This window comes from Epinephelus moara, chromosome 2 (assembly GCF_006386435.1).
Source record: "Epinephelus moara isolate mb chromosome 2, YSFRI_EMoa_1.0, whole genome shotgun sequence".
Classification (NCBI taxonomy): Eukaryota; Metazoa; Chordata; class Actinopteri; order Perciformes; family Serranidae; genus Epinephelus; species Epinephelus moara.
In genome coordinates this window covers 35,128,422-35,155,812 of record NC_065507.1, presented here as the reverse complement: position 1 = coordinate 35,155,812, position 27,391 = coordinate 35,128,422, and the positions used below count along the sequence as shown (strand labels likewise).

At 41.3% G+C, this 27,391-nt stretch overlaps 1 protein-coding gene across 1 annotated transcript in view; it reads left to right on the top strand.

Annotated features, from left to right (window-relative positions):
* Positions 1-27,391, top strand: part of nova2 (NOVA alternative splicing regulator 2) — a 102,096-nt gene that overhangs the window by 28,269 nt on the left and 46,436 nt on the right. The gene's annotated exons all lie outside the window — the stretch shown is intronic.

Below are 27,391 nucleotides of genomic sequence, written 5' to 3'. Positions count from 1 at the left end.
GAAGAACTGATGAGAGGGAGGAGAGGAAGGGAGACAAGTGAAAGAAAGAAAGGAAAAAGAAAGAAAGAGAGGGTTGTATGAGGCTCAGTCTAGAGGGGAAGAAGGGAGAATCTGTGTGTGTGTGTGTATGCGCGTGTGTGTGTGTGTGTGTGTGTGTGTGTGTGTGTGTGTGTGCGTGTGTGCACCCTTCCTAAGCACTGAAGGGGGCATCTGTATGTAAATGAGACACGGTTCTTCCTGGGTGACAAATCAAAAGGCCCACCTGCTGCAAGGGTCCGTCTGTGTGCATGTGTGTGTGTGTGTGTGTGTGTGTGTGTGTGTGTGTTGGGAATAACAGGGCCAGTCTAATGAGAGTAGAGAGTTACTGCTGTGTCTTGGCCAAAGCGTCTCATTCCTGTCCTCTCTCCTCGGAAGACATTAGTCGCCCTCCTTTCCTCCCCCTCTACTCCCCAACATGCGTACACCCCCCCCACCCCCCCCACCCCCCACCCCAGTCCCAGCTGTCATGGAAAGCCTGGCAGAGGTCATTGAAGTTTTGGGAAATTTCATCTTAATGTTCCTGGGGGTATTAATGGGATAGTTCAGATTTTTTGAAGTGGGGTTGTATGGGGCTCTTATCTGTAATCAGTGTATTACATACAGTAGATGTCAGTCAACATGCCCCCAGTTTGACGCAGAAGTTAAGCAATGTACTGGTGTGAAGGGGTCAGTAACAAAACATATTTTGGCCACCTAAAAAAATTGTTATCAGTTTAAGTGTACTCTGTATCGAGAGTATTTTCACCACTTTACCTTTTCGTTTGACAGCCCATTCCAACAGGAAAGCTCTTAACAGCTTCAGTTCCCCATCTGTGCTCTTGTAAAAGCCACCAGACTCCATTGACAAAAGCAATGATTTTAGCTTGCCCAACACAGGAGCTGTTGGTCAACCGTTGCTTCAATCAGTTAGTTAGTTTGTTATTATGTGACTTGGTAAATCCAAACTAAACCTTTTAAACACCAAAACCAAGATACAAATTAAGGCAGCGGTAAAGCAGCAGCTCCTGTGTTCAGCAATATTAAATCACAGTTTTTCTCAATGGAGTCTGGCTTTGAAAAGGAAGATATAACAGCTTCATTTTTCCAATGTAAATCGCTGTCTGACATTACAATAAAGCAGCGAAAATATCCTAAATATAGCATGCACTTAAACTGACAGTGTTTTTCTCAGTGGCTAGGTGGCTTAGGTAGCTATATGCTAACTTACTGACCCCTTCACAGCAATACATTTCTTAGTTTCCATGTCAGACTCCAGCATGCTTATCCAAACTCGGGGCATGTTGCCAGACATCTACTGTATGTAATACACTGACTTTGGATAAGCACTCCATACAACACCACTACAGAAAATCTGAACTTTAAATAACCTAAGAAATCAGTGTAGATTTGTCATTGCAAGATTTATGCTTGGCCAAAATGTCAACACTTATACCATTCTCTTTTCAAAATAAACTTCATAGGCTTGATTGATGCAATCAGATGTACGCTCGTCTGGAGACTTTAAAGGAATGATATGAACTCAGTTAAAGGGATGTTGAGAATTTTGCCTAAGTCCCACGGAGCAGAAGTTGCATCGAGCCAAAACAAGATGAAGAAAAACTTACATTTCAACACAGACGTGATTCCAAAATGAGATCATCATTTTCAGCTAAAATAAAGCACCTCTGGCTCAAACACACAAATTCTGTATCACAAAACTCTTACAGTGTTTGGCAGCATTTTCAAGAGCAGAAACTTGGCAAAATCTTAAGCAGGATCCTACAAATTAGAACCAGAAACAAAGATTAAGTTAAGATAAAAACAAAATTTGGATTTTTATATTAAATATAGACAGTATCATAATATTTTTCAAATTAACTCAATAATTGTCCCCAGGGGGAATTTAGTTGTTGCAGTAGCAAAGTTAATGTGACAAGAGAGGACGCTGTGTGGAAAAGAAAAACACAACATGAGGCAAAAAATAGAAAATCCAAGGAGTAGCAGAGACAATGAAAAGCAAGGTAACAGGATGTAAACAACTGTGAGGTCAAAACAAGCATTTCAAACAGATACATGGGGAGTAAATAAGCACATGGAAGAAGATAGATTCTCCCCCATAGTACTTTTAGTTTGTTTAATTCATAATTATAGACTGAACAGATGCGACAGACTACGAAGTACGGGTGGAAAAATCATGAAGAGAATGTGTGAAACTCACATGAACCCTGTTCTTCTTTCTCAGCCTACATTCCTCCGCTCATATATCACACTGTTCTCCCTCCATCCCTCTTTTCCTTCTCTCCCGACCTCACATCCCTTTTTATTCATGCATCCTTCGATACAGCTCCATCCCGCCGATCAATCATTTCTCCCCCCCCCCCCTCTCCTGGCTGCATTATTCCTTCACCTCCTCCCTCCCTTTGCCTCCTCTCCCTCCTTCCTCTCCCCCTCCTTCCCTCCGTCGCTCCCTCCATCCCATCTATCTGGAGAATAGTGCAGCAGCAGCACTTAAGCCGACGACCAATTACAGTAGCAAGGAGCAGCAGTACGGGGGGACGAGACAGGCCACCATTCATCCTCACACACACACACACACACACACACTGTGCAGTGCGACCCACCATTCACTATTATGGCACAACAGATTTATTACATACCCATACAGTACAAGGCAGTGCCGCTCCTAAATATAGCTTCTCTCTGTCTCGCTTTCTCTCTCTCTCTGGGCTAACTGGATACAAAGGGACATAACAGAATGTTATGACAACGTTGCGTCTGTAGAGCTGCAATCAGCAAGAGACGGTGAAAAACGAGAGCAAAAAAGCATTAAAAAACATTTAAAAACAAGGATTGTATGTCTGTGTATGTTTATGTGTGTGTTAACAAGCCCAGACAATAGAGAAGCTGTATTATCTCTGTACGTTCTCATTTCTGAGAAATTATTCAACACTGTGGGAAACGGATCTATAATGAAAAAAATGAACAGTTAAACTCCTAATATAAAAACAGTTCAGGAAACACTCACTTATTTGCCTTCTTCATGAGGGTGAGAAACAAAGGTGGATATCAGTCTCATGTATTTGTGTTAATCACAGAGCTGGATTCAGGATGTGTTTCTCAAAATGTTGAACTATTCCTTTAACAGGTTTCAGTGACTCATCAGCTAATTATCTGTAACAGCATTAATTACTTGTAAAACACATACTAAATGTGTGCCTGCGTCATTTTAAGTGATGTAATATTACGATGTGAGTCTTTATTTCTCCTGGCTTCTGCTAACATATGAAAAAAAAAGTTCATTTTCATTTCCTAAGTGCATTTGCTCAGCAAGCAGCCAGCTAAGATGAAACTTGCGCGACGGCTGCATCCGTTGGTTCATCAGTTTGCGAAGAGAACAAACACAGCCGCTGCCGTTCCACATAAAATATTCATTCACGACACCTGTTTTATAATTAGAATCGACCCGCTTTCCTCCTCTGCTTCTCCTCCGCCACTGAGATATTGACCTCTGGTCAGACACGGAGGCAAAGCCATAAAGACAAACTAAAAGCTGGAAATGAATTAGTATCGATGCCGTCAAAGTTTCCTTCTTCTGTCCTGTTGCAGTTTTATGGCTACAGCTCCGTTTTAGTGCCTCGGGGCCGAGTGTCTCACTGAGTGTTACAGCAGACAGATGCTGGGATAATGATGTGAATGGTGACGAAAGTTTTTAGAAACTGTGACTGATGTTGGAGAGCAGAGAGGAGGGCACATTCTGCAGGATTTTTTTAAGGTTACACTGAAACTGGAAGTTTTTTCAGCAGTAATGTTTTGTGCAAAATATTTGCAAGAATTCCTTCATACCAATCATGTAGGGAGACATTTATCTGACATCTGGACTGCGCTCAGTTGGTCTGACTGTCTCACTGGGACACTTGATAAAGCAGGTCTGAATCCTGCTCACAAAAAAAAAAACTCCATTACTTGTTAAAAAATGAGAACATTCTGGAGCCGTTACAAGAACCATAAAGCAGCAAATATATTCATTCCATTCCTCTTGCTGTCAGAGCTGAGACCAATATAATTAAGGTTTGAAGAAAATCTGGGAATGTATCAGTGTTTACGCTGAATATTACATGATTAAGGAAAATCTGATTTAAAAATTAATAGGAGCGGCGTGTAGGACTTAAGGCATCTGGGATTGGAGATTGAAAGCAGCTGAAAGTTCTCCAATGTGCCAAGCGTGAACTCCCGCAGGTTTTTATCGAGAGCCTAATTATCCGCAAAGGTCTCTTTCTCTCCAAAAGAAACAGACCAGGTGATTAAAACTAGTAAAAATACTGAATAAAGCAGTTTCATGTGACAAATCAATGTTTTTCCCTCTTCAGCTCTTCGCAGATGGGCCACTAGCCCAGCACCTGCTAATGTGTGCTCACCTTTTGTCTCTGATAACTTAAGATCCAGACATTCGGGGGATTTTTACCAGGAACAGAAATACTCAGAGGTTTCTTCCTCTACAAAACAAATGGCCCCGGTGATTTAAAATGGTAAAATACTGAAAAAAGCAATTTCTCATAAAAAAAAGTTTTTCTGACACTTTCCTGCATTTGAGGAGGAGCTTTTAACTACAGTGGCCATAGCAAAAATGAAAATAGTCCAATCTAGAGCCAGTGTTTGGTTTGTCCATTCTGGGCTACTGTAGAAACATGGTGGTGCTACATGGTGATCTCGATGGACGAGGACCTGCTCCCTGTGTAGACGACTATTTTTATTTTCAGGTAATTATATGCTAAAGAAAACAAACTTATTACATTGTATTTCTGACAGTATGTCCCACACACTGGACCTTTAAAAAATACAAAAATCCAGGTGAAAACTGAAGTTTTAAAACATATTTTTTACTGGGAACGCATGAAAATATTTGTCCACGAAAATCCATAAAAACTCAAACTGATAAGCCTTAAGCCTTATGAGTGCAGTTCTCACTGAGCTGAGCTAAAATAAACTAACTAATCCTCTGAGCTCACAGGACGACAAGTTCCCAAAACATCCAGTAAAAGTGTCCGTTGTAAAATCATCAGTCTTTATAAACTTCACTTCTCACTCTGTAAACAACGAGACAAAGAGACCTGATGTCATCATTAGAGTCCAAATACCTGAGAGGAATGTAATCTTTTCTCTCTGTATGTTTGTTGTCTGTGTTCGTGTGGACAATAATATCACTTTCTATTTGTAGCTGTCCTAGAGCAGTCACATTCCTGCAGCGGTGACTTCACCACCACATATAACCCACTTTAGTGAGCCCGATCCAAACTGAATCTGATTGTTAATGAGACGCCCTGAAAGACGACGACCACATACTCCCATTTGACTCACATTCACACGACTGCAGAGAAGACAGAGACCATTAGTTTCTCATTAGCAGCTGAGACAACAGTGCAGCTCCACTGAGTCACATGTGAAAATAATAGATAGTTGATGAAGTCAGTCACATGGTAGTGTTCTATACTGTACGATCACAAGCATGTGGACATTCAAATAATAAACTGAAACTGTGAGTCTCCACAAACTTTTGTCGTCCATTTGCCTCTAACTCTACCTCGCTCACTCTCTCTCGCTCCATTTGACAATCCTTTCTTCTTCTCTTCTTCTTTCTCTACAGTCCATCTCTCTGTCTCCTCTGTCTGTCCTCTGTCTCAGCGTGCCACCATTTTAGAGCTTTGTCTTTAATCCCACACCATGATTGCAGTTTTCAGTATTAAATATCCCATCTGCACACACACACACACACACACACACACACACAAAACCAGCACACATCTGTCGCAAAAGGCCACATGACCTAACATACTAACACACACCTGACTCACACACACACACACACACACACACAAACACACAAACACAAACACACCCACCCACACGCTGCCCCCAACCTTTATCAACATTACTGATTTCAGCGCTCTAAGCCTCTTACACAGCTCTGAGCTTTCAGACTGAGAGATGGAAAACTGCAACATTACTTCTCACACACACTCATATACGCACACACTCACACAAATGCAACTGTAATGAATTTCCTGTTTGTTAGCCATTTCCTCTCTTCATTAAGCGACTTATTCATTACAAATGTCTGCTGTTTATCAGTTATAACGAGATGATTTCCACCAAATTAGATTCCTATTTTGGTTCCGTCTGAATATGTCAAATTATTGCGGCAAATTGACACCAGTTAAAGTGTCTGCTGTCTGTCTGAGCGCGGGCGTCACAGCTGATCAGGGCTCAGCCAAAATGGAAACCCCTCACTGTGTCAGGAAAATGACTTCTCTGATTCAGGGTATGGTTATTATCAGTGTTTTGTTTCCTTTGTTTTTAACTTACATAATCAACTTGTTTAGGGACTGCTGATGAAAAGTACCAGTTTGTTGAAAATTACATCATACTGATGTCAATTAATGTGCACTGTCCTTGATTATTATTGAGATATTGAGATTAGGGCTGAAACTAAGGATTATTTTCATTGTCGATTTATTTGTCAATTATTTTCTTGATTATTAGATTAGTTGTTTTCTCTATAAAATGTCAGAAAATGGTGAACAATATCAATTGGTGTTTCCCACAGCCCAAGATGATGCCCTGAAGGGTTTTCTTTTGTCCACGGGAGGAAAGAAAACAGAAAATATTCACAGTGGAATCAGAGAGTTATTACTGTTTTTTTTTTTGTTTGTTTGTTTGTTTGTTTTTTACTGTTAATCGATTATCAAATTAGTTGGTGATTAACTTAATAGTTGACAACTAGGCTAATGGAGTCATCCATCAATTATTGCAACTCTAAAATAGATTTAAAAAAATGCAGTCTCCAAAGTGCTTTTTAAATCAATCAACCATTTGTTGTAGAAAATACAGAGAAATGCTGATAATCTTTAACTGTCCCCCTTTGTCTAATTTATAGTTCATAGCTCAAATATAATTTGGGTTTACAATGACATAAAACAGAGAGAAATCCTCACATTTGAGAAGCTTAAGTCACAGTCTTTGACATTTTCACTTTTAATACTTTTTTTTGAAGAGACGACTTTCCATTTTCATAAGGCCAGAGGGATCAGTTAGCTTTTATTGCTGTATGTATAGAATGTAAAAGTTAGCTGAAGCTTAAGAAATGATACACTGACACCAGCACCCTTTTTTATATATTTGTTAGGGTGTGTGACGTCAGCCAGCAGGCAGACAGGCTGAGTAATGCCTCAGTACCAGTCCGTGCCATGCAGGCTGACGGACAGATCACAGCACTCAGAGAGAGTCAGACTGCAGCTTTGACACTTCCATTGCCCTCACAGGCCGCCATAAGAGACACAGATTACATAATGGATTCATAAAACAGCAGCTTTTTAAGAGGAGGTTGGAGTGTTGATCTGCAATGTTTGAAAACTGTAGCTTGTATAAAATAAAAACATGAGAGAATAACTATTAACGTTTTATTTCAAAGGAAAGTAAGCAGTCTGTTGCTGATGTTATCTGCTGCAATGAACAGACTGTATTATCAGTTTCTAATTTTGTTCTGTGATATGATCTTTTATTTGATATAGCAATGAAATACCAAGACCAAGACCTTGAAGCACTTATTTTTTAGATCCCATTTTCGATTATCTGCTCCATTTTTTAAGAAATTGAATAATAACCTTCAGATGATGAATTCTTTTTTTCCTCTATAGACCCACAGTTTGGAGAAGAGGAACTCTGTAGTTGAAAAGGTCAAATTAAAAGTGGCGGAAGCTTGTTGCTTCCCTCTAAAGTGCCTTTCTGAGTGTGTTTCTGTGTTCGGAGACTCCGGTGGGAGCTGAACCCTGAACCCTGGCAGGGTCACTGATGTTCTCCAACATGAACTCGAGCAGAATGAGACCCCTCAGTCCCAGCAAGGTTAATACGGCATTGACATACAGCTCTGTCAGACACCTCAAAGACTCAACCTTTGAAGCACGAGGAGCTACAGGCTACTGATGATATACTATAATATATGCTTGTCTTATTATATGAGGCGTTTACAGACTGGAGGAACTTTTTCATTGTTCTGCAACTACCCGTTTATTGTGTCCACACTGCAAGAACTAGGTACGATTGTGGTTCTCAGAATGCCATTTTGAGGGCCTTTTTTAGCTCCTATTTTAGAGTAGATACTCTCCCGGCATAAGAGGCCCCTTGAATGATGTGAGTATAAGGTGATTGGTCGAACACATGCGCCAATGCAGTGCTGGCAACTGCCATTTTCAAAAACCCATAAGCTGTGTAAATATAGAGGTTTTTAAGGGCCACAACTAAATATATAAATACATAAATAATTATGTGATTAAATACTTAAATTAATAAAAAATCATATAATTAAGTGAAAAAAAGTAATACATTTATAATTATGTAAGTTAATGCTTAATTATCATACCATAACCATAGATAAATAATAACAAATTTAATGAGACATTAAATATATTTATGTATTTATACATTTGTGTATTTATTTATTATTAATTTGTACATGAATCAATTTATTTGTTAATTAATTCACTCATGTATTTATCTATTTAAAATTTTTATTTATATATTTACTCTCATTTATCAATAGTGTAACGTGCTGCAGTGAAATAAACAAACCTTTAAAGTCATCTGTCAGAAGTCAGTGGATGGGTTAATGCCTCCAATTGGCTATACTGTGCCAGGCGCTCCAAGCGTCTGCTAAATGCTAATATTAGCTTATCCATGATGCTAACCGGCTCTTTCAAGTAGATAGGCCCAGGTCATGAGCGACTCGGCCCTGGCAGCCCACATTTTTGTTCCCGTAGTTAGCTTGAGCTCTGGAAGGTAAATCTAATGTTAATTATCTGCCCCCTTTACATGTACCTCAGTAACATGCCGATGTCAGACAGAGCAGGTGGAGCGTGATTGTCAGATGCAGAGCAGCCACTTTGGGCCCTCTCGACCCTCCTCCTCCACCTCTGCAGCTCTCAGGCAGGCTGCATCAGTCAGTCCTCTGCTGCCGGCAGACAGGCATGACTAATCGATCTGCACCACATCTGCCACACTGACGGCTGAGATAGGGCGTCAGGATACACCCACCTGCTTTAATGAAGCTTGCATTTCCATTTTCTGTTTTCCGTAACTCTGCCTTCTTAGATTTCCTTTGCTTCCTCCCCATCTGTTATTCTGTCTCTGTCTATGGTGGCCTGCAGGAGTCAAAACAGCAGAAATGATAATTAGAGAAGAATCTGGTAATCAATATTGTTTTTCCTTCACCTCAGTGCTCCCTCTCTCACTCTCTCCATTTGCTGCCGTCATGTTAAGACTTTTAATAAAGGAGTGTTGAGGGTCCCAGCGAGGCAAACCATAAATAGAACAGCAGGAATATGGCCGGCCAGCCCGCAGATCAATGCCGCACTGAGTGCGTGTGAGTGTGTGGGTATGGGTAAGATTGAGAATGTGTGTGTGTGAGTGAGAGTGAAGGTGTGAGAGTGTGTGTGTGTGTCCTTGGGAAGTGGTAGGATAATGCAGTCTGCCAGTGAAATACGACTGTCATAAACCCTCTCAAACACTTTCACTGCCTCTCATCACTCCCACAGTGCACACACACATCTCTCTCTCTCACACACACACACACACTTACTTACACAGTCATATCTTTGGGATATTGATCATCACTGCAGGTCTGTGTGTGTGTGTGTGTGTGCGCGCGCGCGTGCATGTGTGTGTGTGTCTTTCTGAGACAATTCTGGACAACCTGAATCTCATTTGTGGTGTTGAGGACAAGAGGACATGACGTCAGGTCTGGCAGGAGTAAAAGTTCTTGAACAGTGATCAGTATACTAAATATGACTTTAAAGGACTATTTCACACCTTTTTAACTTTAGGTAGCACTGCATTGATTAACTCAGCCATGAAAACTTTTATGTTAAGAGCTGTTTCATAGGTCTTTTCTAGCAAGTAACAACAATTATGTGTTTTTTACAACTCGGTCTCACTCCCAACTTGTCAAATCCTGACACTTGGTCAGTGGCCCTTGGCATGAGATGCCAACAGAGGCACCCTTTAGTGACAGTATGAGATGCATCGAGTGGTGGCTTTTTTTGATGCTCCAAGCTGCTGTAGTTTAAATAGCAAGAAAGTCCACGTAGGGGAGCAGGAGGTGAAGTACATGTATCAAACAAACCCCAGTGAGACTACCGTTCGTTTTAGATTTAACCGCCAGAAAATGTGAAGAAGATTGTGTTGGCAAAATTGGTTTTAAATATCATAAAAAATTAAAACAAAATTAAAGAATTTCCTTTTCGTATTAATAATGAAAAGTAAAATTAAGATTTGTCGTCTTGACATTGCAGAATTGATTGTGAACCCTTGAGCAGATGCACTTCTAGTTATTGCGAAATTTTAGTCAGAACTTGAGGTAGATTCTTTGATGATGTCAATGTTTTTAATTGCCTGGTTATGAAATCAACTCTTTTAAACTTCTCATTTGAGTTAAGAGGTTCTTTTGCTTTACGTCCCTTTTATTAAGTCACTCTTGGTGTTGTTTGTCTTTTCTGTCTGTAGCTATGAGTTTTTATTCATGTTGCTGCCTTTCTTGGCCAGGTCTCCCTTGAAAAAGAGATTTGTAACCTCATTGGGACTCCCCTGGTTACATGTAGGTTAAATAAATAAATACAATTAATTGATAAAATAAAATTATTTTATCAGAAAATATATCATCACTATATTAAACCCTGCAAATTTATTGGGTCTATTTCTTCTTCCTCTTCTCACTCCATAAATCATTGTGCTGCCCCCCCCAGGCTGAGAGCTGTTGTGATGAATGGGATTCACTTGGATTCACATCCATAAGCCTTATCCTTTAATATTAGATACACACAGACAGACCAGCAGCTATCTGCAAGCCCCAGCTCACAGCCCAACAGAAGAAGTCATCTGTTTTAATGATGTCAGAACAAACCTGAACAAAATGTGGATTTCAAATTGCTTTTATCTTGTACTGTTGTAACAAACAAAGCACGTCCTTCGCTGCACTAAGAGAATTGTTTTCCTATTACTTGGTGAAAGACTTTCTTTTTTCTCCTTTTCGCATCTTGAGCATTTAGCAGATGCTCGTATGCACTGCTACAATAAACTGAAAAATTCCCAAATCACCAGTGTTGGGAGCAAAGCAAAAGCAGCATTCTTTTCAAAATTGCGATGGCAGCAAATGTCGGCTTGGAGCCATCTCAGTCAGCTCTGAAACAGACAGAAAACAAAACAAAAAAATGAAGGCACACTGAAGAGGATTCCGCTCAGCATAAAAAACGGGGACAGCATTTTTGTCGTCTGCGATGAGAGAAGGGACTCGTTTTTTTGCTTATGTAAGTGAGAGGAGGAGTAGAAGAGAAACATGTAGCCTCCCTGTGCGGGACTGAAGTGAGAATCCAGCAATGTGTGTGTTAATGTGTGTGTGAGAGAGAGAGGGATATAGACTTAAAGAGATTCCACCTGCCACTCACAGCATCATGGCGCCTTGCAGCCACTCAAACTGCAGTGTCATTGCAAAGGCCGGCCATATTCCTGCTGTTCAAACGGCAGCAGTACCGAGGCCTCCAGCCTGACAGGACACACAGCTCACACACAGCTGGACTCCTGTTTAAAGCTGTCAAAGACATTCAGCAGTGAGTCACTTGGTCTGTTCAAGATGTGGAAAAATCATTTCCAACAAGAAGACTAATCAGAGTTTGAAACTGAGTTTGTTTCCATGAGCACTGTGTCAATGTTTCAATTTCAGTCTGATTTAGCAATACGTTTACGCATAAGGTAAAATTAGGATAGATTTCAGGGGGGATGCAGGATGCACATCTTCCTATATATGTAGAACATATGCATTCGCCCCACACAATAAAACATGACAGCAGATAAAACATGTAGCAGAGGTCTTTTATAGGGACAGAATTTAAGACATTTCAACCACCACAACGAAGATTAAGTGTTCGATGCTCAAAATTTCCCTGGTGGAGGACCTCAAACCCTCTGCTTCCTACATGTCCCTCTCCCCAATTTTAAATAAAAACTGTGCTCTATATGTCAGTATTTCAGCTCAATATTTTTGATTTGTCGGGGTGTACAAATGCATCAGATTTGCTTTATTTTTCAAGCTGTGGTGGACAAAGGTCACCAGACACCATGACCTAGATGTTGCATTCACAAAAAAGGGACACTGCACATGTTCTGATTGTCAGACGGATGATAAACTCTAATCAGGGCTTAGGCTGCATGTAAGCGTGATTTGAATAAGAACTGTGGTTTGTGTGCATTTGATCTTATGTTCAAACCTTCTATTATAATTTCATTTTTATACAGTTCTTCTGTATATTTCACTTTTGTCAATATGTTTGTCAGTGGCTTTTAGTCACTCTCTTGACATTTTCTACCTTTACTTAAATTTTATTCTTACTTGCTTCACAGTCATTATTATGTCTTGCAACCCACTTTTCCCACAAGGATCATTAATGATTCATGTGATCTAATCTAATCATCTGACTGAATGCCTGCAACATCAATAAGAGCTATAAGTTCAATACATGCTGAAAATATGAAAAACAAATCTTAGAAGTTACTGCGAGGTTGAGTAAACTAAGTAAAGCACAGCTGATCATTTGTTCATTTGTTCCTGTGTGTCTGTCTGCATCGGTCCAGCTGTGTGCATGTGTGAGACAGATTGAAGAGTCCAGTCAGCACATAGAGAGGAGGGGGGGTGGAGGAGGAGGAGGAGGAGGAGGAAGGGGGAGGAAGAAGGGGAAGGAGAGAGCAAAAGAGAGAGTGAAATAAAGAGGAGAAAGGAGAGGGCAGCAGGAGGAGGAGGAGCAGTTGAGTGTACAGAGGTTTGTATGAGCTCTGAGGGTTTCCAACTGTCGCAGACAATAGGTGGAGGCAAGGCGCTCTGTATGACAATAGGCTCTTTGACCCCGGTCAAGCTAGCAGGGGGGAGGACGGGGGAGGGTAGGGAGAGAGGGTGTCCCCATCTGCCTCAGAAGCGAGAGTGTGTGTGTGTGTGTGTGTGTGTGTACAGCTGTACTCTGCAATCTGTGTGCGAAACTGTGTCATTGTTAAATCTGCATGTTGCTGTGTATGTGGTGCACACAGACAGAAAACTGGAGCTGCTGTTGCCTCTCTTTAAGATGCATAAAATTAATATGCTTTGATTCACTTGTGCAAATTTGAGTCTTTACTGCATTCATTATAAACAGATGCACCAACCATACAGATATTAGCAGCACGTAGTTTGGAACCTGCACTGACCATGCAGAGTGTAGCCTATTTGTTTAACACTGAAATCCAAATTTAACAAAATCACCAGTTTAGCTTATTGGTCAGTATGATCATGCCTTTATTCAATATCATTTTAAATACTTTATTCATCCCTCAAGGGGCCGTTTGAGGCAAGTGAGTTGGAAAATGTCAAATGCAAACACAACAAAGGCACATTTTGTCAAAAAAACAACAACACATTTTTATAAAATGCAATTGCAGCACACTCAGGACACACAATCTAAAACACATTCCTGATGGCAGCAGAAAGCAGTGACATAGGGCAGTGTGGGTCAGTGGTTTACCATTCATATTGCTTTTTCTGGGCCACCTGAAGTACTCTACCCTGTAGGGATCAAAATAGTTTCATCACGCTATGATATTGTGTCACTTCTTTAGATAGGATACTTGCAACATCTGCCATGATGTTGTGATATTAGTATGTGAATTCGATTCCACATAAATCAGGGGTCTGCGATCGATATGAGACAATATCATAACCCCAACAATTAGTTACAGGATAAGCTTCCACCCCTTTCCCTTTTTTTGCTTTTGGCCATAAAAGATAAAAACAACACATAAATAATATAAATAACTGTAACAGGTTAAGGTAAGTAAAGTTGACTTTAAATTGACTCCACTAACACACATAAAATCCCACATGGGATGAGTTAACATGGCTTTCTGCCAAAAAGACCTTGCTGAAAGAAATCTTTTCATTTGAACCCAAATTATCATCTTTTTCTTAAAACCCTGAAGGCGAACTTCTCCCAACAGCCATAAAACATGAGTGATCAAAACAAGATCATTTTACAAAAGTATAAAATTTGGCCCAGTATTAACATAAATACATACATTCATAGTCTTTTTTTTTTTTGCTAGTCACCCACAGTGTTGTTAGCCTTAGCACTTTTACAGTGCATAAGTTAGTCTAGCAGCTAGCAGACGTTTCCTCTGACCATAGCTTAAAATTAAAATTACATTTATTATTTATACTTTTTCCCATTCACTGTTGGTTTAAGTCACTGATTTTTCAGCCTTGTTACATCAATCAAGATTGATGGATTGATACACCCCTCCTACTCATTTTTTTTACACATTTAGAGTATTTACTTCCGCATGCTTATATTAACTTTAATTAAATGTAAAACTACTGATATGATTATTGTTGATCAGCAATGACACAGCCTGCTGATGCTGTGACTGGGAATTCTTATTTGACTGTATCGGACCTTGAGGATAATAAACATGCTTTCTTAAATTAAAAGCAGCAATTAGATGTTAAAGCTACAGTGGGGAATGCAGGAAAGTTGTTTGACTGGGAGATAGATGACAATAATTGGTTAATATTGTTTTCGTTGTGACCCCTCGACGACCCTTCAAAATGTTTCACAACCCAGCAGTGGGTTTGCGACCCAGACTTTGAAAAACAACGCCGCGGGCTGAGTCTAAGTCAGCAGACTTTAACTGATGGATGTCTCTCTCTCTCTCTCTCTCTCTCTCTCTCTCTGTGTGTTGTCAACCAGCTACTCGAATCTGTCAGTTCTTATGACAAAGCTGCTCTCTATGAGGAGCTTGGCTAAGCAACGTGGCTCGGCCCTCTTCATAAAACATCTTTATCATGTGCAGACACACACACACACACACACACACACACAGTGCAATTTCAGCTAGTTTGGCTGCACAATATTGCCTGCTCTCTCTCTTTTCCCATAAATAGCAGACATAGCTAGATTTGTCTTTGTGTCACCATGGCGATTTGCTGCTTTCACGACCTGCAATGACGATAGTGCCAGGCCTTGGAGTGTGTGTGTGTGTGTGTGTGTGTGTGTGTGTGTGTGTGTGCGCATGTATGTGTGTGTAATGCAGGTTTGTANTTGTCTTTGTGTCACCATGGCGATTTGCTGCTTTCACGACCTGCAATGACGATAGTGCCAGGCCTTGGAGTGTGTGTGTGTGTGTGTGTGTGTGTGTGTGCGCATGTATGTGTGTGTAATGCAGGTTTGTAGAGGCACAGCACGGCAGCTACCACACACACACACACACACACACACACACACACATACCCACCCCCACCGGACAAAGCAGAGGATTGTGGGACTGCACACCCGTTGCCTTGGTGATGAGAATCAAAGTGACAGCTCTCCTCGAGGAGGACCACCCCCCACCCCACCTCCTTTCAGACTCCCTCTCTCCTCCCTAGCAGGTGTAAGAGAGCGACAGAGACAGAGAGATGTCTTTCTTCCCGTCTTGGTTGGCTTCCAGATCCTCTCGCCTTCTGTCCTTGAGAGTTGCTGAAATAAGCAGCGCTGGTAGGAAGTTGAGGCTGTAATTTGTGTGTCAGCTTTTAATAACATCCTAAATTGTGTATGCAGAGGAATAATGAGTAAAGCTTTTCAGGAAGAGCTTCTCACGGGGCATAATACGAAATTATTTGAGCAAACTACCAGACAACATCACAGGATTGTGCAGGAAAAACACAACGTGTAGAAGTTTGAATAAGTATTGATACAACATTGAAACTTATCTATTAGCAAAACATTTGAGATGAGATCAAATGCAATGCTAGTCAAACACACTCTCATACACACCCACAGCGACATATGTGCTCCATCTTGATTGGCCCTCCATAACAATGACACTTAGCATTGGTGGTTGTCATGGCAACATCCCTCCAGTTGCACAAAAGGGGTCAGATCTAAAAGGTCTAAATCTGCTAATGTCTTTGAGTACCTCTCACACAGAAACACACACACACACACACACACACAGAAACACACACTCGCTAACACAGATGTGTGTGTTTGTGTGTTTGTGCAGTGTGCTCTTAAAGGAGCAGGTTCCTTCACTATAGAGTCCTGCTTTATGCAGGAGTGGCATTCCCTTTAAGGAGGAGGAAGGTGAGTGCGGCAAACAAAGAGCCTCATTGATGAGAGAGAGAAAGAGAGAGAGAACCAGTTGTGAAATTGCATTTTTTTCATCTTTACAGACCCCCAATCTCTGGCAAGGGGACAAAGGTAGCCCTCTGGGACCCCTTAACCCCTCTGTCTCACACACATACACACATGCACACAAACACACCCCTCCCTCACAAAAGAGCTGGTTCCACAGCTGCCCCGAGTCCCCCATCCCACNCAGCTGTCGTATCGTCTCTCTGACACACCGGCTGGACTCTTACTTTAATTATGAAGCTCTGAGCCTGATTACTGTGTGTGTGTGCGTGTGTGTGTGTGTGTGTGTGTGTTTTGGCATGTCAGCATACGTGTGTTCTGTCCAGTGTCAAGAGTGCATAGCTACATGGATTATACAGATGTGACAGTGTGTATGTTTATGGTCAGACAGACGGACAAACAGGATTCAGTGTTGGTCACATGGTTTCCCACAGAGAAAGGTGCTGATTGGCTGATGGGGTTCATGACCTTCGACCTAGCAGTGATGACAGGTTGATACTATTTCTGTCTAACATCTGACGGCCTCTTTTCTTCCTTTGTTTTTCCTGTCTTCCTTTTTAATTGTATTTTTTAATTGTTTTGTATTTTTTTTTTTTTTTTTTACTTTTGTTCTTTCCATTTTGTCCTTTTTTTCTTTGAAGGTCCAGTGTGTAGGATTTAGGGGAATATATTGGCAGAAATGGAATATAATATAATAAGTATGTTTTTTTAAGTTTATAATTAACAGAAAATAAGATTTGTTGTGTTTTTGTTACCTTAGAATGAACCGTTCATATCTACATAGGGAGCAGGTCCTCGTATATGTTGCACTGCCACGTTTCTACAGTAGCCGAGATTGGACAAAACAAACACTGGCTCTATATTGGGCCACTCATGTTTTGCATCAGCCATCGTAATTGTTCTCGATGAGAGCATCACAGAAACACTGACTTGTAATGTGACACTGCTTTATTCAGTGTTTTTACTGGTTTAAATCATAGGGTACGTTTGTTTTGGAGGGAAAAGACCTCTGTGGGTAATTCGGCTCCCATAAAAACGCCCTGAAGGTCTGGATCAGAAATAAGATGAGCACACATTAGCAGGTGCTGAGCTAGCAGCCACTCTGTGACGAGCCAAACAGCATGGGTGAAACACTGATTTATAACATTATTCTAACCAGGGGAAGTTTCAGCTGGTTGCAATCTGCAGTCTTCACCCCTAGATGCCAGTAAATCCCCCTAAATGTCACACACTGTTCCTTTAATTCTTTTTTTTGCTTGCTTACTTCTTTTTGTCTGTTTCAGTCTTTTCTTACATTCAAAGAGGCACGAATGTCGACAAATTAATAGCACAGTCAATACAGTCCTCATTTCTTAATGATCACAGCAAAAGAGAAGAGAACAATAATTAGGCTACAAACTGTGCTTTCGCAAACAATAGCTCATTATTTCTACAAAATAACAGCAAGTGATGATAACAGCGAAGCACAAAAATAATCATTTGAGCACCAAAAAAACATCTTTTTGCAGATTTCTCCCTAAAGAACACCACTCTGCCACATTTTTTTTTCTTGTCTGTTCACAGCCAGAGTGTTTCCCAACAGCCATCAATCCCTTCATGTGTGTCCCCTCATCAATAAACTTGAGCCACGTTCTGCAGAACTCTGCTTTCATCTTTCTCCAGCCTGCAGCCGGCTGTTGTTCTCTACATCATGCTGTAAATCATACAATCACGTTCCATATGGTTGTCATTAATAAAGATGAGGTCACACTTCCAGTCAGGCCCCACCCTCCACGCTCACATGCACACTTGAATGCAGACAACATTATGGTGCACACACACTCATGAAGAAGTACACAAGCACACATGCAACCGTGCAGATACACACATGCACAGCCGCACTGATACTCTGTAGAGAGTGGGGCATATAAGATAGAGGGAGAGAGGGAGCTAATTAGTGTTTTAGCTGATTGTTAATTACCACTTTCTTCCGCCTACTTACACACAACACTGAGAGAGAGAGACAGAGAGAGAAAGAAAGAAATAGAGAGAGCATCTTTTACCCCAGTTTTCACCAGAAACTCTTGTCATTTACCTCTAATTACAGACATGTCCATCATGTTTTCATGTCTGCACACAGAAACGTGTAGGGAGTCTGACCTCGTGTCTCTCCTTTCCTCGTCCTGATCCAGCACTCTTAAGCTAAAACATGGTTCTGATGACTGACCAGCAGCAGAATGAATCATCTCTATAACTCTGGCTGAGATTACTGTTGCACTTTTACAGTCTGTAAATCTGTTTTTTTTTATGTTCTTCTGTCAGAGGGTGCACACAGTGACCTGGCAGTGTTTCTCTGGGTGGTTTTGTGTTACAGTTTGGCCGCTGGGCTCCGCTTTACAGAATCTGAGAAGGAGGGTTGCAGAGGAAACACTTTGTATGTTCTCAGACTGAAAAAATATCATAAAAGCAGGTGAACATGAGCGACTGAATCTGCCACTTCGGTTTAGGAAGAGGGACTGATACATGTACAGGTTTAAGTCAAATGTCCACAATAGTTCAAATGTGTGGTCAACTGATAAACTGTTGGTGGAGTGCATACACTGTATAAAATAATGGACGTAGCCATTGTGATGTCACCCACTGGTTTGTGGACTCCTGTTTGACATTTGGGATTATTTAGATGAGAGGGTGGAGCTGTGGATGAGTGAGGGGTGGATCTGACTTGCACACTGCAGCAATGCCTTGCACACAGCCTGTCACTTACGTGGCCCCGCCCTTAGATATGTGTAACTTTAAGCCTTAATAAAATGTAAATGGGTGGGTTATATGAACCCCCGCCCCCACCACCTCCGGCTATAAACATGTTTATTTCTGTTGTGAAGTTGGGCATTTTAACATGGGGTGTCTATGGGGATTCAATCATTTCTGGAGCCAGGCTCGAGTGGAGGCACTTCCACTATGTAATACGTGATATATTCATGTGGCAAATGTAACTTTGTTTTGCATGAGATGAGATAAAGAAACATAATAACCTTTCAAGATTATATAATAGCTCTATATTGATTACTTGATTTCATCCATATCTCTCAGTATAGCCTTCATGCCATTAGATGATTTTAATGAGCTGGTTGATCTGCAGCTGGATAATTAAGCTGCTTAAATGCAACAAGAAGTGTGCTGTAAACCGATCAGGATCACAGCAGGTGACACTACTTGTTAGTCTTTGTGTTAGAGAGAAAATGAAACTGAAAATTAGCCGAAGCCATTCAAAATTATTGTTGGTGACATGAGACGACATCAGACAAAAGTCAAGAGACAGCTTTTCTTGGCCAACAGTCTCACTGACAGTCAGATTCCTTCTTCACACAGACTGAGAGGAAACAATCCCACTTCTGCTCACTTGTTAATCAAGTTTCTCACAGTGTAAAAGTTGGGTTTTAGTTACAGTACAAGTCCTTCACCTCAGCCAGATCCACAGAGTTTTATTTGCTTTCCCAATGTGGATTTATGTCATGTTGGAAGAGAAGTGTGTATCTGAGTGTAAATTCTTAGGTGGTTTTACTAGCAGTGCACGGAGGAACGAGCCGGCCAAGTTCAAGTATAGTTGAGCATGTTTTGGTGTGTGAGGCTCTGCACAGTTTTCACTTTCTCAGGCTACGTGTCCTCACTGTTGAGCCAAGTCCCAGCTCACACACATACACACACACGGGCATACATGATCTCAGATGCACAAAAACATAGTCAAAGACATGTGCACGCACACACAGTCCCAGCTGTAACAAATGGGGACCAGATTGTGTATGATGGTGATGATGATGTAAAAGACCAGGCATGCTGGTCTCCATGGTTGACGAGCTTTGTTGAGTAAATGTTGGGTGTGTGTGTGCGTGCTGGTGTGTGTGTGTATCCAGAGGGGTCAAACCCTGATCCACGTGCCATGAGCTGTTAAGCAGCCCTTGCTTTGGTTCCCTGTAGAATACATCATATGGTGCTGCAGCCAATCACAAACAGGCGTGTGGGGGTGAGAGAGTGTTTCCTTCATTGTCCTTTTTCTCTCTTTCTCTGTTCAGAAGAAGAGTACAGAATGCAACTTTAAAAAGAGATTATCTTTATTTGATGTGTGTGTTTTTGCAACTTTTGGACAAAACTAAAGTCCTTGCAGAGAGTATTGGGGTAAATCTAATGTATTTTAAAAAATTATTTATGTTGTCCGTGTAAGGTTTGTTTACATCTATAGTATTTGTACAATAGGAGTAAATAGGCCTGCAGTTAAATAATTCTTCAGTTATGTAAAGTATGTCAATATACCTCAGATTTGTGTGTTTGAAATGTACTGAATGGGCCTTAACACTAGAGTCATCACAGGTTTTATGGATGTTGACTTTGGAAATTAGAGGCACTTATCTGTTGCTTCCCACAGGGCAAACCAGGCTGTGGAGTTTCTTGTCATTATTATGTGGTCCAGTAAAACTCAATGAGCAAAGCACAGCACTAACATTAGTAGAGTTAGGGCCTCCATTATCTCCCTGCATGGCGTACGTGATGTCATGATATGGGTGTTAAGGGGAGAGAGGATTGTATGGAGGGTCGGGTTTAAACAGCCGGAGCTCTGCAAAGTTGTGAAAACGCCGATAAAGTGATTCTCATAAAACAACACAGCTCGACTCCACAGACACACTGACGGCTACATACTGTATGTGTGAGTGTGTGTGTGTGTGTGTGTGTGTGTGTGTGTGTGTGTGTGTGTGTGTGTGTGAGTTTCCGAGTAGCATGAGTCATGAGACAATGGGTGTGTTCAGACAGAAAGAGAGAGTGGAAGGAAATGAGAGGAAGTAAGAGGAATGTGGAATGATAGAGAGATGATGAAGATGGAGAGAGAGATGTTAGTGTTTTCTTCTTTCTCGACCATGTACACAAATGTCAACATGTATTTACCACAATGCATGAAGACGTGCTGTTGTTTCTTTTTGTTTTACTGTTGAACTTCAAAGATCATGTAAGACACAAAATAACTTTATTGACTGTGTGTTATATTTTGGACAGTTGTGAAATTTAATTTTCCAGTACACATATACTTTTATAAACTGTACCCTGGTCCCAATTCCATACTACACACATATACTATCATGTATACACTAGGCTTTATGCAGTGATGTTGATTTTAAGGACCTGTGGGGTTTGGTGCTTGGGCCCTATTAGGGACAAAAGTCTAGCACTTCCTTTCTAGTTCCTTCGTAAAAAATCCTTGTGCTCAGGAGAGTGTGCTACTCTTTGAAGTAAAGCTAATTTTGTCCTTAATACTGTAAGGCTCTTTTCCTCAAAACATGGACAAAAATGAACAAACAAATCATCTCCCGAAAACGTTGCAACGTAGTGCAGCAGTGGCAATGAGTGAACGAGCAAGGACCAAGTAAATGAGACTGGAGTTGAGACCTCCGCCAGCTAAAGCCAATGGTGCAATTAGGCCCTCCTCCTCCGGTGTGGATTAGCTTGAAGTTGTAATGTGGAAGCACCCTGGATGCTACAAAAGAACATGTTGCTCAGAGCATTTAAACAACACGTTGATGATTACAAAGAGTTAAAGAAACTAGTCAGAGCCATGAAATATGATCGGAAACTTTCGGATTATTCTGACACCACATGAATACAGCACAAGCCTGTAGAGGTAACTGGGACGTAGGCTACTTCTGCTTCAAAGATGAACTGATCCTTTGTCAGTGACATTTCTGTAACATCATATTGAGCTTACATAGGTCAGTCCCTCCAGAAAATCACGATCTTGCGATTGCAATAATCAATGCAAATTCAACGAAAGTCCGCAATATTTGCAGGGGCTTGCAGTTCTTCAAAAGTCCCGCGATTTTTCTGCGTTTTTCCACATTTTCCGGCCGACCGGAAGTCGGCGTGCATGCGGTGTCATTTGAAATGTCATCAGACACGTCATCAAATGCGCTAATGGCATTGCAGTATGGAGAAACGCTCTGTACTAACATAAGAATTTGCATTATTTAAATGCATACAATACGTGTTGAATGTATTAAAATGTTATGTTTACAGAAGATGCAGCTTACATGTACATGACAGTCACATTGTCTGGTTTGAGAGCTACAATATTCACTCAGGATTTTTTGCAACATTATTGGAGTCCATGTTTGAAAAATAATTAAATAAAACTAAAGAAGAGAACTATAAAAAACATTTGCAGTTATTTTTGTAATATTCAGTATGATTATTATAGCAAGTGATTACACAACTTGTTTTGTTTGAGGTAGTAATTAAAAAAAAATCACATTTTTTTTCTCATTTTGTCATTAGCTGCAATTTTTGTCATTTGCCGGAATTTTACGCAAATATCACAAAAAAAATTGCAAATTCAAGGGTTTTTGGCTGCGAGATCCTGGAGGGACTGATAGGTGACCTACAAGTGGGATGCTGAATTTGTGCGTTAAAAATGAATATTTTATCTTTATTAATATAAACTTAAACATGATGGCTGGTAATGTACTGAAGAGAAGTGTCGTGGGGCGGGCAACTGTCAAAAGTGTATTTACTGTAACGGAGTGTCAAGGTGTCAAGACTGTCATTCATGTTTTGCAACAAGTATCAAAATTCAAAATGTTCAATACATTTACATGTATCAGCTGATACTGTGAAAAGTATCTGTGCACCATCATTAGAACACAGTTGGAAAAAGCATTGAGTACTTAATTAAGACACACACTTTGGCTTTTCTTCCAACCAATGAAATGTGAAATGAAATGAAACCTTAGAAAGGGTTGAAGGACTTAAACTTTAATCTATAAATGATCTTCCAACTAAGAAAGGAAATGGTCTCTAAGGGGCAGACATGACAAAGCAAAGAAAGGTGTATGAGTGTGTCTGTTGTGTGAGAGAGAGAGAGGCTGACAGCAGTGTTGAGGCAGCTGACGGGGTAAAGGGGCAGTTGTAGTCACATGGGGAGCAGAGATGGATTTGGGGGGATTTGAGGCTATAGGAGGGTGGGGACAAGGAGGCTTAGGCCAGCTGACACTGTCCACATCATACAGGCACACACACACACACAAGCCAAAGATAGACAGATATACGCATACTAATAAGACAAAAATACAATAATGAACGCAGATCTTGGCTTTAAGCCCTGAAATGGCAAATGCTCACATAAACGCACAGGAACACAACACACATGCACACACACACACACACATGCACATGCAGGCACACACTCCAGCAGAGGTTGGTGGGGAATGTTTAGATAACTTTTAGTCTTTGGGATGCCGGGCAGCGTGGGCATGAGTAGAAGGAGGGGTATGTGTGTGTGTGTGTGTGTGTGCGTGTGTGTGTGTGTGTGTGTGTGTGTGTGTGTTGGGCAAGAAGACAGGTGTGGCTCCATCAAGGCAGTTGTGTGACACCAGATACCGACAGGGGAGATACACTCAACGAGTTGAAGACACAGAGTATCAGAGCTATAATGTGTGTCTGTGTGAGTGTGCGTGTGTGTAACCACGTACATTATGCCAAAGAAACCAAACACACACACATACACACAAACACACACACACACACACACACACACACACACTCACTCAGAGCTGTGCAGAAGGTCAGTGTGGTATGTGGTAGTTCCTCAGGAACTCATGAACTTTACCTTTGTTTCTACTGCAGGAACTTATTTCAGGTCTCCAGACCCAAAAAGCCACTTTCTGATAGCCCAAGAAGTACTTGAAGTTTCCACTGCGCAGCTAATTATCCAGGAATATAGTCCCAGATTGGGACTTGAAATCGCAGATACTCAACATTAAATGAAGCTAACTTTCATTGGATGGAACCACTTAATTAGTTAATTCCTTCATCGTAGTAACAGAAGAAAAAAAAAACGATAGCACAGCACACAAATTACAGAGATCAACACAGTGACTCTGTGGTTGTCTTCTTGTCATGTTCAGAAATGATGTCTCAAACACAATCCATTATCATTCTAATTGGCTCAGTCATCTTGGTTCTTCAGATGCAGTGGAAGCACAAACATGTATGCATTAGAATAAGTTTTAGCTTCTGAAGAAGAAGAAGTAGAGGAAAGAAATTATAGAGGCAGAGAGAAAGAGAACGAAGAGGGCAAAAAGAAAGAAAGAAAAAAGAAAGAATGAGACGGACTAGAGGAGGGGAAAAGAAATGCAAAGGGACAGAAAGGGAGAGAAGAACCTGGGGTCAGAAAAGAGCGAGAGGGAAGCAAGAAATTCTCTCTTTCTGTCACTTCATTATTCAGTGACTCTTAGTCACTTAGTGTGCATGTGTGTGTGTGCATGTGTGAGTGCGTGTGTGTGTGTGTGTGTGTGTGAGAGAGAGAGAGAGAGAGAGAGAGAGAGAGAGAGGGAGAGAGAGAGAGAGAGAGAGAGAGAGAGAGAGAGAGAGAGAGAGAGAGAGAGAGAGAGAGGGTGTGAGTAAAATCAGAACAGTGTTGAACTCGTTTGAGTCGACCAAGAATTCACACGAGGTCCAGTTACCATGCAGGCCCTCCGAGGACACAAATGAGCTGTGTGTGTGTGTGTGTGTGTGCGTGCGTGTGTGTGTGTATGTGTGTGTGTGGACGACAGATGAGTACGCGGGTGATTAGGTGTGTATATATAGTTGTCTGTGGTTACATAGTGAGATGTGTGACTTTCTAGAGAGCCGGAGAGCTGAGAGCTGAGTATGTGTGAGTGCGTCCACGTTCTTTCCATGAATGTGTTCGAGTGTGTAGAGGAGTTCCTGCAGTGTTGCCATTTAATGACTTGAGACAAGAATATATGTGTTTGTGTCTTTGTGTGTGTATGTGTGTGTTGGTCTAAGGGGAAGACCCAGTGGAAGACGTTATTACAGCTGTCTGTTCTCATCACTTCCTGTGTCCTGGTTGTAACATTTTGTTTCACCTGGAGGGGATTGTAAAGCTGCTGATTCCAAAATTTAGCTTCTCCTGCATTTAGTTTGAAGTATGCTGAAGTTGTTGAGCCTGAACAGAACACAGCAGTGTGAAAAGCTGTTGCCAGGTTTTTGCTCCTGCACGTCAGAGGACATGTGACTATATTGCTCCTGAGTCTGGTGTGTCTTGTGTAAAAAGGGCGTTATGGTTATGGTTAATGTTAGTGTAAGTCTCTGTAGTGTAACTTCATCGTTAGCTGTAGATTGTTACTAACTCTAAAGGCTCATTTCGACTCCCTTTATGTACAAAAACATATTTCAAACATTTTAAACATTGTAAACATGACTGCCCACCTAACTTCATGCATCCTTTATGTTGGTATAGATACATCCACTAGATGGCGCTAGAGAGCAGAGTCACAAGTTTGACAAAGCAACAACCATGGCAACAGTGGAGGAAGTTGTTACTGTACTTAGTAGCGTTGTAGATGGTGGAGGTTTGTGAGTCCTTTACATACAGTGTTACATGTGTAAAGAGAACCTTTTCACTATATTACCAATGAGTACCTTTCCGCCATTTTTACCATTTTTCTTGTGTTCTGTGTTTGTACCTCAATTGAATTGCGCTACACTGCCCCCACGATTTCTGGCGGTACTGCTCTGTTTCATCCATATCCACAAATTTTACCAACGCTTGGTCACTGGCCCTCGGAATCAGATACCAAAGCACCAAGGCACCTTCTAGCAGTGATATGACATGAGTAGGGAGTGAGAAAGTGTTATGTATGATACAAACAAACCATCCAATTCTAAGACATCAGTTTGGGCTCCACTAACTCGTTTTTAGGGGAAGCGTTAGAGTGGGGTCTGATTTTTTTCTTCCTCCTCTGCAACAGATTTTTCTCTGTAAGTGTCTGAAAGGTTCAAACTGTTCCTGAGCTCCTTTTGTTTTCCTCTCTGCTTTATTTTATTCTCTGTTTTCTACTTGTTGCTGTGGGCAGGTTGGCAGCGCTCAGATGAATGTGACAGCAGGTTGAACAGAGTGATGGAAGGAGAGAGAAAGAAAGGAGGAGGAGGAGGAGGAAGAGAAAGGGGTTGAGGTGGAAGTGGTGGTAGGAGATTATAGACAATTAAGTTGTGAGAAGAAGTGTAAGAACAGGTAGAAGACGCCAAAAGGAGGAGAGGAGAGGAGAGGAGAGGAGAGGAGAGGAGAGGAGAGGAGAGGAGAGGGGAGGAGAGGAGAGGCAGTCATGGCATCTTTTCAGCTGTTTGTTCGGCATGGGTCGGGTCACTTGGGCAACACCAATCCTGCTGCCAAAGAAAGAAAGACAAGAAAGAGAGGGAGGGAGAGATGCGAGGAGGCGGGGGAGGATGATGGGAAACGGGAGGAAAGCTGAGCAGAGGGTGGATAGTGCAGAGACATTGTGAGAATAGGCTGTTTGTCACAGGGAAATGATCATCCCCTCTTTTATTTTGGTGAAATGAAAAACAAATCACGAACACAGAATCAGGAACTACTGCAGAACAGTCCCAAATTACCCAAACTGAACATATAAATAAGTTGAAAATAATGCATGTAGTGGAACATGAAGTTAGGAGCAAGTGGGGAAGTAAGGAATGTTTCCCGTAAAGAAGGTCACATTCAAATCCCCATTGCAGCCAGTGCATGGCTGCTGCTGTTAGCATAACTTTATCATTACATTAAAAGACTCTTTTACGTGTGTTGAAATCCTTTTTCTTGATATAATCTATGATTTTACAGTGCTCTACATCTATTTTATCAGATATCTTGATTGATTTTAGCATTGTTTCTGAAATTTTCCTTCAAAATTGCGATTACTTCCAGATAGCTTCAAACCTCGAATGTAAGAAGTGGATTTTTATGAAGCGTTCAGATGCCCAGCAAAGGGACTTTATGGGTTGGAGAAGTGAAGGACATGGAGGTGGAGACTGGATGGAGAGCAGCAGGGCTCTCCAAGTGAAAAGCATTACATCACAGCAGTGGAATTCCTGCTTTTTCTTCCAGCTTCTTTTGTTATTCTTTAGAGAGCTTTGCCTTATTCTTCTCATCGAGTGCTCCGTCACTGCCGGAGCTCAGGACAGATAAAGGAGGAGAAGGAGGGAAGGGGGCGGAGGTGAGGTGGAGGAGAGGGGAGAGACAAGGGGAGAATGAGTGAGCAGAAACACTGAGGGTAGGTGAGGGAGGGCAGGCTGACAGGAAACTGTTCCTGGTGCTGCTTCAAAAAGTGATTTAAAAAAATAAC